The sequence below is a fragment of the Sapajus apella genome, unplaced genomic scaffold (genome assembly GCF_009761245.1).
Source record: "Sapajus apella isolate SASKATOON/1434 unplaced genomic scaffold, GSC_monkey_1.0 scaffold103, whole genome shotgun sequence".
Classification (NCBI taxonomy): Eukaryota; Metazoa; Chordata; class Mammalia; order Primates; family Cebidae; genus Sapajus; species Sapajus apella.
The window spans coordinates 4,695,655-4,712,559 of NW_022437043.1; the positions used below are offsets into that span (position 1 = coordinate 4,695,655).

General features: G+C 44.7%; 1 non-coding gene across 1 annotated transcript; it reads right to left on the reverse strand.

Annotated features, from left to right (window-relative positions):
* Positions 1-14,306: 14,306 nt before the first annotated feature.
* On the reverse strand, positions 14,307-14,408 carry LOC116536813. The gene has a single exon (XR_004262804.1). It is a non-coding gene; the product is annotated as a U6 spliceosomal RNA (small nuclear RNA).
* Between the last annotated feature and the right edge of the window lie 2,497 nt (positions 14,409-16,905).

A 16,905-nucleotide genomic window follows, 5' to 3' on the forward strand; every position in this document is an offset into this window, starting at 1 on the left:
CGGAACCTAACCACAAGGAAACGTCAGACACGCCCAAACTGAGGGTCATTCTACAAAATAACAGCTTCTAATCTTGACAAGTATCAAGGTCACGAAAGTCAAGAATTTCTCTTCACCACACCTGGCTAAGTTTTGTATTTTTAGTAGAGACAGGGTTTCCTCATGTAGAGACAGGGTTACCCTTGACCTCAGGGAATCCACCCACCTTGGCCTCCCAAAGTGCTGGGATTACAGGCGTGAGCCGCTATGCCTGGCCTTTGTTTCTTCAACCCAAATATGTGACCAAGCACCTTAATTTTAAGTGGTTCAGAAAGAAAAGTTATGTGTACCATGCCTGTGACGTTTCTGTAAGTTTGGGATTGTTTCAAAGCAATATATTGTTTAAGACATCAACCAAAGTTATCTGCACAGTTTTTTGTTTTTTGAGATAAGGTCTTGCTCTGTCGCCCAGGCTGGAGTGCAGTGGCGCTTTCTCGGCTCACTGCAGCCTCTGCCTCCTGAGTTCAAGCGATTCTCATGTCTCAGCCTCCCCAGTAGCTGGGACCACAGGCGTGTACCACCTCGTCCAGGTAAGTTTTGTATATTTGGTAGAGACGGGGTTTCACCATGTTGCCCAGGCTGGTCTTGAACTCCTGACATCAAGTAATCCACCCGCCTTGGCCTCTCAAGTTGCTGGGATTACAGGCATAAGCCACCACACCTGGCACTTTTTTTTTGTTTTTGTTTTTGTTTTTTTTTTGAGACGGAGTTTCACTCTTGTTGCCCAGACTGGAGTGCAATGGTGTGATCTTGGCTCACTGCAACCTACGCCTCCAGGATTCAAGTGATTCTCCTGCCTCAGCCTCCTGAGTAGCTGGGACTATAGGCATGCGCCACCACACTTGGCTAATTTTGTATTTTTAGTAGAGATGGGGTTTCTCCATGTTGGTCAGGCTGGTCTCGAACTCCCAACCTCAGATGATCCACCCACCTCGGCCTCCCAAAGTGCTGGGATTACAGGTGTGATCCACCGTGCCTGGCCATATTTTAAAAAAAAAAAAAAAAAAAAAAAAAAAAGACTGGGCTTGATGGCTCAAGCTCCTAATCCCAGTACTTTGGGAGGCTGAGGTGGGAGGACTGCTTGAGGCCAAGAGTTTGAGACCAGGTCTGCCACCTCATAGGCTTGCTATGTTGATAGCAAGAACCTGTTTCTACAAAAAATTTACAACTTAGCTGGACATGGTGGTGGTACATGCCTGTAGTCCTGGCTATTGAGGAGGGTGAGGTGGGAAGAAGGCTTGAGCCTGGGAAGGGTAGAGGCCACTGCACTTCAGCCTAGGCAACTGAGTGAGACTCTGCCTGTAATTTAAAAACAAAATCAAACAAAAAACTATCTAGTGGAATCTGTAAGATACAGCTAAATTGAAACAAGAAAAATAATTGCCTCAAAAACTTAACCAGAAAAAAATGATGATGAATGAATTGACTATCCAATTCAAGAAGGTAGAGGGGGCTGAGCGCAGTGGCTCATGCCTGTAGTCCCAACACTTTGGCAGGCTGAGGTGGGCAGATCACCTGAAGTCAGGAGTTCAAGACCAGCCTGGCCAACTTGGTGAAACCAGGTCTCTACTAAAAATACAAAAATTAGCAGGGCGTGGTTGTGCATGACTATAATCCCAGCTACTTGGGCGGCTGAGGCAGGAGAATCGCTTCAAACCTGGGAGGCGGAGGTTGTGGTCAGCCGAGATCGAGCCACATGAAAGCAGAGATTAAATTATAAAAGTGAAAAATCGGCCGGGTGCGGTGGCTCAAGCCTGTAATCCCAGCACTTTGGGAGGTGGAGGCGGGTGGATCATGAGGTCAAGAGCTCGAGACCATCCTGGTCAACATGGTGAAACCCCGTCTCTACTGAAAATACAAAAAATTAGCCGGACATGGTGGCGCGTGCCTGTAATCCCAGCTACTCAGGAGGCTGAGGCAGGAGAATTGCCGGGGAACCCAGGAGGCGGAGGTTGCGGTGAGCCGAGATCGCGCCATTGCACTCCAGCCTGGGTAACATGAGTGAAACTCCGTCTCAAAAAAAAAAAAAAAAAAAGTGAAAAATCAGTAGACCAAATATATAATTTCAAATAATTTTATTTTGGATAATATGGATAAGTCATTAGTGAATGAATTTTAACAAATACAAATCATAAAAAGTACAAGAGAAGGGCCACGTGCGGTGGCTCATGCCTGTACTTTGGGAGGCTGAGGCAGGTAGATCATCTGAGGTCAGGAGTTCAAGACCAGCCTGGGTAACATGGTGAAACCCCATCTCTACTAAAAATAGAAAACTTAGCCAGGCGTGGTGACGCTCGCCTGTAATCCCAGCTACTTGGGAGGCTGAGGCAGGAGAATTGCTTGAACCTGGGGGACGGAGGTTACAGTGAGCCGAGATCGTGCCACTGCACTCCAGCCTGGGTGACAGAGTGAGACCCTGTCTCAAAAAAAAAAAAAAAAAAAAAAAAAGGATTAATAGAGTAGGAATAGCTGAATTTTATTTTTTAATGTTTTTTGAGACAAGGTCTAGCTCTGTCTCCCAGGCTGAAGAGCAGTGGCCCAATGATGACTCACTGCGCTCTCAACCTCCTGGGTTCAAGTGATCCATGGAGGTTCAGCCCGATGAGCAGCTGGGACTTCAGGTGCTTGCCACCATGCCCGGCTAATTATTAAATTTTTTTTGTAGAGGCTGGGTGCTGTGACTCACACCTGTAATCTCAGCCCTTTGGGAGGCCAAGGTGGGTGGATCACTTGAGGCCAGGAGTTCGAGACCAGCCTTCCCAACATGGCAAAAACCCGTCTCTACTAAAAGTACAAAAAAAAAATTAGTTGGATGTGGTGGTGCGCCTGTGCTTCCATCTACATGGAAGGCTGAGGCAGGAGAATCACTTGAACCCAGGAGGGGGAGGTTGCAGTGAACCGAGATAGCGCCACTGCACTCCAGCCTGGGGGACAAAGCGAGACTCCATCGCAATAAACAAATAAATAAATAATTTGAAAAACTTTTTCAAATTTTTTTGAATTTGAGGCAGGAGAATCACTTGAACCTGGGAGGCGGAGGTTGCAGTGAGCTGAGATCACATCACTGCACTGCAGCCTGTGTGACAAAGAAGATTGTCTCATCTAAATTAAGGGTAAAAAAAGAAAGCCATATCTCAACATATCATTTATGATATAACACAGGAAAATAATTCAGGAAAAATAAAGCTTTATCAAAACACGGAACTACATACACCCACTCACCCCAGTCGCCCCTCATTTCTCACCCAGAAGACTCTCTATTAGTGACCCCACAGACAGCCACAACTTGGCTTTCCCTTGCCCCATCCCAAAGTGAAGTCACCATTCCCGACACAGGCCAGTGTCTAGGTGAGTCGCTGTCACAAAGACCCCTTCTGCCTTGCACCTGGCCCCATCTCTCATTCCTGGCTTATATAATTGCTGTCTTTCGCATCCTCCTTAGCAGCTGTGACGTCTCAGTTTGCCCACAGCCAATATGGCCTTGGTGACCGTGGGGGTCTTGCTCCTTTGGGTGCTTGGGGGCTCTCCATCTGCCCATCTGTCCATCTGTCCACAGTGACACCTTCCAAGGCGCAGCTTCTCCAGCAAGTGGGGCGCAGGTGCGGGAGCAGCAAAGGAGGCAGCCGGGTGGGGTGGGGTTAGGCATGGGGTTGGGGAGACAGAGGTTGGAGTGTTGGAACTGTGTCTCACAGTGTGACATTTGGAGAACTCAAAGACATAAAACTGTAAAAATACATAAAGTCAATTACGGAGACATGAGAACCATACACACATAAGTGTGATGTCTGTTGGATTTTAAGATCATTCTCATGAAAATTGTTGAAACTTGTGATAGTAAAAGTTATTATACTTTTTATTACCTTTGGTTCATGTGTTTTCCTTAGTAAGAACTTTTTAAAAGGCTGGAGTGCTGTGGCACGAAGTCAGCTTACTGCAACCTCCGCCTCCCAGGTTTAAGCAATTCTCCTGCCGCAGCCTCCCAGGTAGCTGGGATTACAGGCATGCACCACCACACCTGGCTAATTTTTGTATTTTTAGTAGAGATGGGGTTTTACCATGTTGATCAGGCTGACCTTGAACTCTTGGCCTCAGGTGATCCACCTGCCTCGCCTCCCAAAGTACTGGGATTACAGGCATGAGCCACAGCGCCCGGTCCTTCTTATTTATTTTTGAGATAGGTCCCATTGTGTCACCCAGGCTGGAGTGCAGTGGCGCAATCTCGGCTCACTGGAGCCTTGACCCCTCCGGCTCAAGGCATACTCCCACCTTAGCCTACTGAGTACCAGCTCAGCTAGTTTTTGTATTTTTTGTAGAGATGGGACCTCCCTATGTTGTCCAGGCTAGTCTGGAACTCCTGGGCTTAAGCAACCTGCCCACCTCAGCCTCCTAAAGTGGTGGGATTACAGGTCTGAGTCACCGCACCTGGTTACATCTACTATTGACCATATGTCCTTGTGCATCTGTGATTGTATTTTCCTATATGTATGTATGTGTAGTGTGTGTGTGTGTGTGTGTGTGTGTATCTCAGACACCTATTGCTGTGTAACAGATTACCCCTGACCATGGTGGCAGAGGGAGTGCTTCTGTTGTACCAAATGGAAACCGCCTGAGATGGCAGCCATCACCTAGAAGCCACCCACGGACAAAGCAATGTTGTCTACCCCACATTAACACTGAGGTACCAGAAATAAGGAAAGTCCTTATGACTCTGAGAGACCTGAAGGGGGTTTGCAGGGTGAGTGGTGGGGTCTGTTTGGTGAGTGATGATATAGCCTATGAATACAATGATGCGGAAGTCTGTGGTCTGAGTGCTGGGGGTTCTGGGGTTCTGCATGCTGGGTGATGGGCTCTGTGGGGTTAGATATGCAGTATTGCGGCAGTGAGTGACAGGAGTGGCTCCATCATGGCTTGAGGCATCCTCAACCTCCTGGGCTCAAACAATCCTCCCACCTCAGCCTCCTGAGTAGCTGGGACCACAGGCATGCGGCACCATGCCTGGCTAATTTTTTAGTTTTTTGGAGAGATGGGGTTTCGACATGTTGCCCAGGCTGGTCTCGAACTACCAGGCTCAAGTGATCTGCCTGCTTCAGCCTCCCAAAGTGCTGGGATTACAGGCATGACTCACCTCGCCTGGCCAATTTTCATTTCTCTAGATTAAGAGCCCAAGAACACAAGTGCTGCATCATGTTTAATTTTATAAGAAACTTACCAGACCATCTTCCGGAGGGGTTGTACCTTTTTGCATTACCACTAGCAATGTAAGAAGGATCAGTTTTCTCCGTATCCTAGCCACCATTTGGTGTCACTGTATTGTATTTCAGCTGCTCTGATATATGTATACTGATATCTCATTGTAGTCAGTTTGTATTTCACTAATGGCCAGTGACGTTGAACACCTTTTCATGTATTTATGTGCCACCTGTATACCCTCTTTAGTGAAATATCTCTTCATATATTTTGCCTATTTCCTAATTGGATTATTTGGTTTTATCTGATTGAGTTTTGAGAGTTCCTTGTATATTCTGGAAAATGGTCCTTTGTGAGATACATAGTTTGGCAATATAGTTTGTTCAGATAAATGATAGGTATTTTAAAATTTGTGTGTCTGTGATTAGATCTATGCAATATATCTCACAAAATATATATCTCGAAACACATTTATGACCCTAACATGTTATCACCTTTGTCATGGTTTTGTGAGACGCGTACTTTGCCAACATTTCTCCCAAGCTGTAACTTGTCTTTTCACCTTCACATGAGATTTATATGTTTTTTTTCTTGTTTTTTTCCTTTTCACATGAGATTTTATAGAATAAAGTTTTAAATTTTGATGAGGAACAACTGATCAAGTTTTCCTTTTACACATCACGCTTTTGATGTCAAGTTTAAGAACTCTGCCCATCTTGGCCAGGCATGGTGGCTCACACCTGTAATCCCAGCACTTTGGGAGGCTGGAGCTGGCGGGTCACTTGAGGTCAGAAGTTGGAGATTGGCCTGGCCAACATGGTGAAACCCTGTCTCTACCAAAAAGACAAAAATTAGCCAGGCCTGATAGTGCACGCCTGTAGTCCCAGCTAGCATGCCAAACTCGCTCAAAGCCACTGTAAAGTGCGTTTATCCTGTCCGTGAAAAGAGTCAAACTCTGTAAAATATTTGAAGAGATTTATTCAACAGAGGCTGAGGCGGGAGAATCACTTGAATGCGGGAAGCGGAGGTTGCGGTGAGCCGAGATCTCGCCACTGCACTCCAGCCTGGGTGACAATAGCGAAACTCCGTCTGAAAAAAACCAAAACCAAAACCAAGACCTCTGCCCATCTCTAGATTTCAAAGATTTTTTTTCTGTCTTTTTCCTACAGTTACACAGTTTTACATTTTGCATTAACTTTTGTGTAAGATGTGACAGAGTTTCAGGCTCCGCTTTTCCCTATGGATCTCCACTTGCTCCAGCACCATTTGTTGAAAAGCCTATCCTCCTCCATTCAATTGCTTTTGTAACTTTCTCAAAATAAACTGCCCATACTTATGTGGGGCTTCTTCTGGGTTTTCTATTCTGTTTCATTGATTTATGTGCCAATTCCTCCACCAATACCACACTGTCTTGATTAGTGTGGCTATACAGTAAGCCTTAATACTGAGTAGAATGATTCCTCCTACTTTGTTCTTCTTTCTCAAAATTGCCTTAGCTATTCTAGTTCCTTTGTCATTCCATATACATTTGAAAAAATTATTGTCTATGCTGTGAAAAGTCTTTGTCAGGATGTTGATAGGAATTGCATTAAACTTAGGTATCAATTTTAGGGGAAATGGGCATCTTTTTTTTTTTGAGATGGGGTCTCACTCTGTCACCTGGGTTGGAGTGCAGTGGTGCAATCTTGATTCTCTGCAACCTCCACCTCCCAGACTCAAGTATCCTCCCACCTCAGCTTCTGAGTAGCTGGGACCACAGGCATGTGCCACCACGCCCAGCTAATTTTTTTTTTTTTTTTGTAGAGCTGGGGTTTTGCCATGTTGCCCAGGCTGGTCTCGAACTCCTGAGCTCAGGAATTCCACCCATCTCGGCCTCTCAAAGTGCTGGGATTACAGGCATGAGCCACCGTGCCTGGCCTGAAAATTGGCATATTTACTGTGTTGAGCTTTCCAATCCATGAACACAGCATGCCTCTCCATTTATGTAGTGTTTTTAAAATTTTATCAGGAATTCGTAGTTTCATCATATAGATCCTGTATAAGTTTTGTTAGGTGTACACCCATATATTTCCTTTTTTTTTAAAAGGACTAATTGTAAGTTGTGCTGTATTGTACTGTATTGTATTGTATTGTATTTATTTTTGGGATGAAGTCTCGCTCTGTCACCAGGCTGGAGTGCAGTGGCACAATCTCGGCTTACTGCAACCTGCGCCTACTGGGTTCAAGTGATTATCCTGCCTCAGGCCCCCGAGTAGTTGAGACTACAGGTACGCGCCACCACACCCAGATAAGTATTTTTAGTAGAGACAGGGTTTCGCCATACTGGCCAGGATGGTCTCGATCTGTTGACCTCATGATCTGCCCGCCTCAGCCTCCCAAAGTGCTGGGATTACAGGCATGAGCCACCGCGCCTGGCCTAGTTGTACTGTATTTTAAATTTCAGTTTCTATGTGTTTATTGTTAGTATACAGTGTGATTGCTTATTGGTCTTTTTTTTTTTTTTTTAGAGATGGGGCCTTCCTCTGTCACCCAGGCTGGAGTACAGTGACACAGTCATAGCTTACTGCAGCCTTGAACTCCTGGGCTCAAGGGATCCTCCCAAATAGCTGAGACTACAGATGCATGCCACCATGCTTGACCAATTCTTTTTTGGTAGAAATGGGGTCTTGCTATGTTGCCTAGGCTGGTCTCAAACTCCTGTTCTCAAGCGATCCTCCTGCCTTAGCCTCTGGAGTAGCTGGGATTACAGGTGCACGCCACCACACCCAGCTCTTTCTTGTTTTTGCTTGTTGATCTTGTATTCAGCAATCTCACTGAGCTCCCTGATGAATTCTAGTTGTTTTTTTTCTGTAGATTTCTTGGGATATTTTACATAGACAATCATGTCGTTTACAAATAGGGACAGTTTTATTTTTCCCTTTACAATCTGTATGTTTGTATTCCCTTCCTTTTGTTATATGGTGACTAGAACTTTTAGTACTATGTCGAATAAGAATGGTGAGAGAAGGCCAGGCTCAGTGGCTCATACCTGTAATCCCAGCACTTTGGGAGGCCAAGGAAAAGGATCACGTGAGTCCAGGAGTTGGAGACCAGCCTGGGCAACATGGTGAAACCCTGTGTCTACAAAAAAATACAAAAATCAACCAGGCATGGTGGCACACACCTGTGGTCCCAGCCACTTGGGAAGGCTGAGGGGAGAGGATTGCTTGAGCTTGAGAGGTCAAGACTACAGTAAGCCGTATCTCGCCACTGCACTTCAGCCTACATGACAGAGTGAGACCCTGTCTAAAAAAAAGGAAAAAGAAAAAGAATGGTGAGAGAAGATATTCTTGCTCCCTATGTTAGGGGGAAATAATTCAGTCTTTCACCAATAATGTGATGGTAGCTGTAGGTTTTTTGTAGATGCTCTTTATGAAGTTGAGGTCATTCTCTTCTTTTTTTTTTTTGTTTTTTTTTTTTTGGGACGGGGTTTCGCTCTTTTTACCCAGGCTGGGGTGCAATGGTGCGATCTCGGCTCACCGCCACCTCCGCCTCCTGGGTTCAGGCAATTCTCCTGCCTCAGCCTCCTGAGTAGCTGGGATTACAGGCACGCACCACCATGCCCAGCTAATGTTTTGTATTTTTAGTAGAGACGGGGTTTCACCGTGTCGACCAGGATGGTCTCGATCTCTTGACCTCGTGATCCACCCGCCTCGGCCTCCCAAAGTGCTGGGATTACAGGCTTGAGCCACCGCGCCCGGCAGTCATTCTCTTCTATTCCTAACATGATGAGACTTTTTTTTTTTTTTTGGGACGGAGTCTCGTTCCAGGTTGGAGTGCAGTGGCTTGATCTCAGCTCACTGCAACCTCTGCCTCCCAGGTTCAAGCGATTCTCCTGCTTCAACCACCTGAGTAGTTGGGGTTACATGCACATGCTACCATGCCCGGCTAATTTTTGTATTTTTTGTAGAGCTAGGGTTTCACCATGCTGGTCAGGCTGGTCTTGAACTCCTGACCTCAGGTGACCTACCCATGTCAGCCTCCAAAAGTGCTGGGATTACAGGTGTGAGCAAACTTTTTGAATTACCAGTTTATGTGTTTATTTATTTATTTGAGACAGGGTCTTACTTTGTCACCCAGGCTGGAGTGCAGTGGTGAAATCTGGCTTGCTGCAGCCTCGACTTCCCAGACTTAAGTGATCCTCCCACCTCAGCCACCTGTGTAGCTGGGACCACCGATATGCACCACCACACCTGGCTAATTTTTAGATTTTTTTTGTAGAGATGAGGTCTGGCTATGTTATTTGAGCTGATCTTGAACTCCTGGACACAAGCAATCCTCTTGCCTCAGCCTCCCAAAATATTGGGATTACAGGTGTGAGCCACCCAGCCTGGCTAAATGTCTGACTTTTAATTGGCATATTTAGACCATTTACATATAAGGCAGCTATTGCAATGTTAGCACTTGCGTTTTTCATTTTATTATTTGTTTTCTGTTTGTTTTCTTTGGTCCTAGCTCCCTTGTTTTTCTTGTCTTACTGTGGGTTACTTGGATACTTTTTAGAATTCTTTGATTTATGTAACGATTTTGAGTGTATCTCCTTCCTTGTACAGTTTTCATAGTGATTGTTCTGGGTATTAAAATACACATGTCTCTTTTAGTCTCTTATCACAGTCTGCTGTGACTTAATGATGTAATGATGTCTTTTTTTTTTTTTTTTTTTTTTTTTTTTGGTGGGAGAGTTTCACTCTTGTTGCCCAGGCTGGAGTGCAGTGGCGCGATCTTGGCTCACCACAACCACTGCCTCCCAGGTTCAAGTGATTCTCCTGCCTCATCCTCCAGAGTAGCTGGGATTACAGGCATGCCCGGCTAATCTTGTATTTTTAGTAGAGATGGGATTTCTCCATGTTGGTCAGGCTGGTCTCGAAGCCCCGACCTCAGGTGATTCGCCTACCTCGGCCTCCCAAAGTGCTGGGATTACAGGCGTGAGCCACCATGCCCTTCCTTTTTTTTTTTTTTTTTTTTTAAATGGTGGTAACCTTCCTGCTATTAACTACATCTTTTACTTTCTGTTTTCTACTTTTCCATCTGGAGCCTTGCTGACTATGGAGGGGCTGTCCCTTCCAGGCTTCACCAGTTCCTAGAGATAGTAAGCAACTTGTCCCTGGGTATACCTTTCAAATGCAAACGAGCCAATCCAGAGTCCATAACCCCAACCATCTCTTCTACCGGGCTGTCACATTCCAGGCCACTATCCTCCTGTTCTAACCGTGCCAGGGCCGGGCATCTAGAGACTATCTCTATGCCCCATATGCTGAAATTATTCAAACAAGCTAATCCTAAACCTTCTTACCCTGCCTTGCCAGAGACGCAGGGAGACAGAGATGGAGATGCATGCTCTGGTGTCTTTTTGTTTCTTTTTTTTTTTTTTGAGACAGGGTCTCACCCTGTCACTCAGGCTGGAGTGCAGTGACGCGATCTTGGCTCACTGCAACTTCTCTGCCTCCCGGGTTCAAGCTATTCTTCCACCTCAGCCTCTCTAGTAGCTGGGATTGCAGACGTGCGCCACCGCGCCCAGCTAATTTTTTGTATTTTTTAGTAGAGACAGGGCTTTACCATGTTGGCCTGGCTGGTCTTGAACTCTTGACCTCAGGTGATCTGCCTGCCTTGGCTTCCCAAAGCGCTGGGATTATAGGCGTGAGCCGCTTTACCTGGCCCAAACCATCTTTTCAATGGCAGTTATCTACTGATCTGTTGGCCTATGGTACCGGAATAAGAAAAACATACTGTCTTCCTTTGTTTAGGCTGCTCTCTCAAAATATTGTAGACTGGGTAATTTGTAAACAACAGAAATGGACTGCTTACAATTCTGGAGTCTGGGAAATCCAAGATCAAGGTGGCAGCAGATTCAGTGTCTGATGAGGACGCATTCCTCATGGATGGTGCCTTCTATGTCTCCTCACATAGCAGAAGGGGACAACAAGCTACTTCAGGCCTCTTTTATAAGGTCACATCACTAAATCCTACTTATGAGCAAGGAGCCTTTATAATCTATTCACCTCCTATAGGACCACCTCTTAATACTATTGCTCTGGAGATTAAGATTTAATGTATGAGTTTCGTATGAATTCAGACTATATATATATATATATGTATATGGTTTGTTTTGTTTTGTTTTGTTTTTTGAGGTGGAGTCTCATTCTGTCTCCCAGGCTGGAGTGCGGTGGTGTGATCTTGGCTCACTGCAACTTCTGCCTCCTGGGTTCAAGTGATTCTCCTACCTCAGCCTCCCAAGTAGCTGGGATTACAGGCATGCACCACCACGCCTGGCTAATTTTTGTATTTTTAGTAGACATGGGGTTTCACCATCTTGGTCAAGGTGGTCTTGAACTCCTGAGCTCAAGTGATCTGCCCACCTCGGCCTCCCAAAGTGCTGGGATAACAGGCATGAGCCACCGCACCCGGTCTCATATTTTAAACCTACAGGTACTAACAATTTTTCACTTTATGTGGAGTTTGGAAACCTCACTTTTGTTTGGGTCCTTTGCCCAATCCACTTTTAAATATCATTGCCTTAGCATCGAATGGTATTATAATTTTTGTTTCAATCATCAAATATGGTATATAAAACTCATGAGGAAAAGGAGAGTCTATTTTATGTACTTATATTTCTGCCCTTTTCTTTGAGTGTTTTTCCTTCCTGATGTGCCAAGAATCAATCTTTCTTTCTTTCTCTCTCTTTCTCTCTTTCTCTCTTACTCTCTTTCTCTCTTTCTTTCTTTTTCTTTCTTTCTTTTTTTTTTGAGATAGGGTCTCACTCTCTTGGCCAGGCTGGAGTGCAGTGGAGCCATCATAACTCCCCGCAGCCTTGAACTCCTGGGCCCAGGTGATCCTCCTGCCTCAGCCTCTGGAGTTACTGAGACTACAGGAGTGCACCACCATGCCTAGCTAATTTTGAATTTTTTTGTAGAGATGGGGGTCTTGCTATGTTGCCCAGGCTAGTCTCAAACTCCTATCCTCAAGCAATCCTTCAGCCTCAGCCTCCCAAAGTTCTGGGATTACAGGTGTGAGCCACTGCACCTGGCTGAATCTTTCTTTTCTAATTTTCTTTTTCTTTCTTTTTTTTTTTTAAGAACTTCCTGGCTGGGTGTGGTCAGGAGTTCAAGATCAGACTGGCCAACATGGTGAAACCCTGTCTCTTTAAAAATAAATAAATAAATAAATTAAATTAAAAAAAAGAACTTCCTTAGCCAATTGTTATGGGTAAGCCTGCTAGCAACAGATTATTTAGTTTTCCTGTCTGATTATGTCTTAATTTCCCTTTCTTACCTGACAGTTTCATCAGACATACAATTTGTAGTTGACAGCTCTTTTATTTCCAGCACTTTGAAAAACGTTCTGCTGCTGGGTGCAGTGGCTCATGCCTGTAATCCTAGCACTTTGGGAAGCTGAGGTGGGCGGATCACCTGAGGTCAGGAGTTCAAGACCAGTCTGACCAATATGGTAAAATCCCGTCTTTAAAAAAAAAAAAAAAGAAAAATGTTCTGTTATTTCCTTCTGACCTCCAGTTGAGAAACCTCCTGTTTTTTGTTTTTGTTTTTTTCCTGCTCAGGAAAGGAAGAATGCTGGCATTTTAATTAATGTTCTGCTATGAGTAATGCTTGTTTCTCTGTGGCTGCTTTCATGTTATTTTCATTTTCTTCAGCTTTCAAAAGTTTTATAATACATCTAGACATGGACTTTGAGTTTATCCTCTTTGAGGTTCCCTCTGCTTCTTGGATTTGTAGGTTTGTGTCCTTTGCCAAATTTGGGACATTTCATTCATTTTTTCTTCAAATACTCTTTCGTCCATATTGCCTTTCTCTTGTCCTGGGACTTCCATGGTATGACTATTGGGTGATATGGTTTGGCTCTGTGTCCCCACTCAAATTTCATGTCTAATTGTAATCCCCACATTTCAGGCAGGGTAAGGACCAAGTGGGAGGTGATTGGATCACGGAGGCAGATTTTCCCCATGCTCTTCTCTTGATAATGAGTGAGCTCTCACAAGATCTGATGGTTAAAAAGTGTGGCATTTCCCCCTTTGAGCATGCTCTCTCTCTCTCCTGTCACCATGTAAGATGTGCTTTGCTTCTCCTTCCCCTTCCACCATGATTGTAAGTTTCCTGAGGCTTCCCCAGGCATGTGGAACTGTGAGTCAATTAAATCTCTTTTCTTTATAAATTACCTAGCCTCAGGTATTTCCTTATAGCAGTGTGAAAACAAATGAATACACTGGGTTTTTTGTTGTCTCACAGGTTTGCAAAGCTCTGTTCAGTATTTTCTGTCAGTTTTCACTCCTTTATTCATATTGGGTGAATTTTACTGATCTGTCTTCAAAAGTTTAAAAAGTTTACTGATTCTATCTTCTGTCATCTCCATTCTACTATTGAGCCCATCCAGTGAGATTTTTTTTTTTTGGAGACAGAGTTCTTGCTGCCCAGGCTGGAGTGCAGTGGTGTGATCTCAGCTCACCACAACCTCTGCCTCCCAGGTTCAAGTGATTCGCCAGCCTCAGCCTCCCAAGTAGCTGGAATTACAGGCATGCTCCGCTACACCTGGCTAGTTTTTGTATTTTTAGTAGAGATAGGATTTTGCCATGTTGGCCAGGCTGGTCTTGAACTCCTGACTTCAGGTTATCCACCCATCTCGGCCTCCCAAAGTGCATGGATTGCAGGCGTGAGCCACCACACCTGGCCCCAGTGAGATTAAAAAAATTTTTTTGGTGTTATTTTGCTGTTGTTGTTAATAGAAATGGGGTCTCACCATTTTTCCTAGGCTAGTCTCTGATACCTGGGATCAAGTGATCCTCCTGCCTCGCCCCCCACAATGTGCTGGGATTACAGGTGTGAGCTACTGCATCCTGGTTTTTATGTCTCTTATTGCACTCTTCAGTTCTTTGTTTCCATTTTTTGGTATTAATAATTTCTATTTCTTTGCTGAATTTTTTCTGTTTTCTTATTTGTTCCAAGAGAATTTGTAGCATCTGTAGTTGATTGCTGAAATTTTTTATGATGGCTGCTTTAAAATCCTTGTCAGATAATTTCATCATCTGAATCATTAAAAAAATTTGTTTTTAATTTGCTTGTCGTCCTTGCACAGGGGCCATGCTAATCTTCTCTGTATCATTCCAATTTTAGTGTATGTGTTGCCAAAGCAATCACATCTGAGTCATCTTGATGTTGGCATGAGTTGGTTATCTTTTCGTATTCAAGTTCTGATTTTCTTGGTTCTTAGTACAATTTCTATTGTATTCTGATAATTTGTTTTTAATTAAAAATTTTAAATGGGCGAGGCGGCTCATGCCTGTAATCCCAGCACTTTGGGAGGCCAAGGCAGGTAGATCACCTGAGATCGGGAGTTCGAGACCAGCCTGACCAACATGGAGAAACCCCGTCTCTACTAAAAATACAAAAAAAAAAAAAAAAAAAAAAAATAGCCAGGTGTAGTGGTGCATACCTGTAATCCCAGCTACTTGGGGGGCTGAGGCAGGAGAATCACTTGAACCTGGGAGGCAGAGATTGCAGTGAGCCAAGATCACGTCATTGCACTCCAGCCTAGGCAAAAAGAGCGAAACTCTGTCTAAAAAAAAAAAATAAAACAGCCGGGCCAGGCACGGTGGCTCACGCCTGTAATCCTAGCACTTTGGGAGGCCGAGGTGGGTGGATCACCTGAGGTCAGGAGTTCAAGACCAGCCTGGCCATCATGGTGACACCCCATCTTAAAAAAAAAGAAAAAAAAAAGCCAAAAATTGCATATATACATATTATGTACAACATGATGTTTTGAAATATATATACACTGTGGAATGGCTAAATGGAGCTAATTAACATATATTACTTCACATTCACATACTTATCATGTTTTAGTGAGAATACTTGAAATCTATTCCCTTAGCAATTTTCTTTATTTTTTTGAGACAGGGTCTCACTCTGTTGTACAGGCTGGTGTGCAGTGGTGCAGTCTGGGCTCATTGCAGCCTTGACCTTCTGGGCTCAGGTGATCCTCCCACTTCAGCCTCCTGAGTAGCTGGGACTATAGGCACCTGCCATCATGCCCGGCTAATTTTTATATTTTTTTGTGGAGACAGGGTTTCTCCATGTTGTCCAGGCTGGTCTCGTACTCCTGGGCTCAAGTGATCCTTCTGCCTCGGCCTCCCAAAGTGGTAGGATTACAGGCGTGAGCCACCACACCTGGCCAGCAATTTTCAAGAATATAATACAACCAGGCACATGGTGGCTCATGGCTATAATCCCAGAACATTGGGAGGCAAAAGCAGAAAGATCACTTGAGCCCAGGTGCTTGAGACCAGGCTGGGCAACATAGCAAGAACTCCTCTCTACAAATAAAGAATTAGCTGGGCGTGGTGGCTCACACTTGTGGCCCCAGCTACTCAGGGTGCTGAGGCAGGAGGATCACTTAAGCCCAGGAGATTGAGGCTGCAGTGAGCCGTGATTGGGCCACTGCACTCCAAAGACACAGGGAGACCTTGTCACTGTTTTTTAAATTATTTATTTATTTATATTTGAGATGGAGTCTCGCTCTGTTACCAGGCTGGAGTGCAGTGGCACAATCTCAGCACACTGCAGCTTCTGCCTTCTGGGTTCAAGCGATTCTCTTGCGTCAGCCTCCCAAGTAGCTGGGACTACAGGCGCGTACCACCACACCCAGCTAACTTTTGTATTTTTAGTAGAGACAGGGTTTCACCATGTTGGCCAGGCTAGTCTCGAACTCCTAGCCTTGGGATCTGCCCGCCTCTGCCTCCCAAACTGCTGGGATTACAGGCGTGAGCCACCGCGCCCAGCGTCTCTATTTTTTTTAAAGAATACAGTACGTTACTCTTGACTATAGCCACCATGTTGTACAATAGATCTCACTTATTCCTGCTATTTAACTGAAATATTCTGTCCTTCACCAACGTTCCCAAACATCTCCCTAACCCGCTTCACCTCCAGCCCCTGGTAACCACCATTCTACTCTCTACTTCTGTGAGTCCAACTTTTGTAGATTCCACACATAAGTGAGACAGTGTGGTATTTGTCTTTCTGTGCCCGGCTTATTTCCTTATCATAATATCCTCCAGGTTCATGACAGAATTTGCTTTGGTTATGTATCTAGTAGTGAGATTGCTGAATCATATGGTAATTCTATTTTTAATTTTTTTTTTGAGATAGGATCTCGCCCTCTCCCCCAGGCTGGAGTGCAGTGGCATGATCAATCACAGCTTACTGCAGCCTCCACCTCCTGAGGTCAAGCGAGCCTCTTGCCTCAGCCTCCCAAGTAACTGGGATTACAGGTGTGTGCCACCACACCTGGCTCATTTTTGTATTTTTTGTAGAGAAGAGTTTTGCTATGTTGCCCAGGCTGGTCTTTAACTCCTGGGCTCAAGTGATACTCCCTCCTCAGCCTCCCAAAGTCCTGGGATTACAGGTGTGAGCTACTGTGCCTGGCCTATTTTTAATTTTTTGAGGTGCATCCTCAGCTATTATGTTAGGAGTCTCTGAGTCCTATTTAGGTCTTTTATTTTAGCAGGGAGTCACTGTATTTAGGTTTATCATGTAGGTTTTGGCCTAGTTTTTCTGCTGTGTTTCCAATGGTGGTTTAGTCTTCAGAGCCTTCGCAGTGCTATTTTTGTCTGTTTGGTCTATCTGATACCTCTGA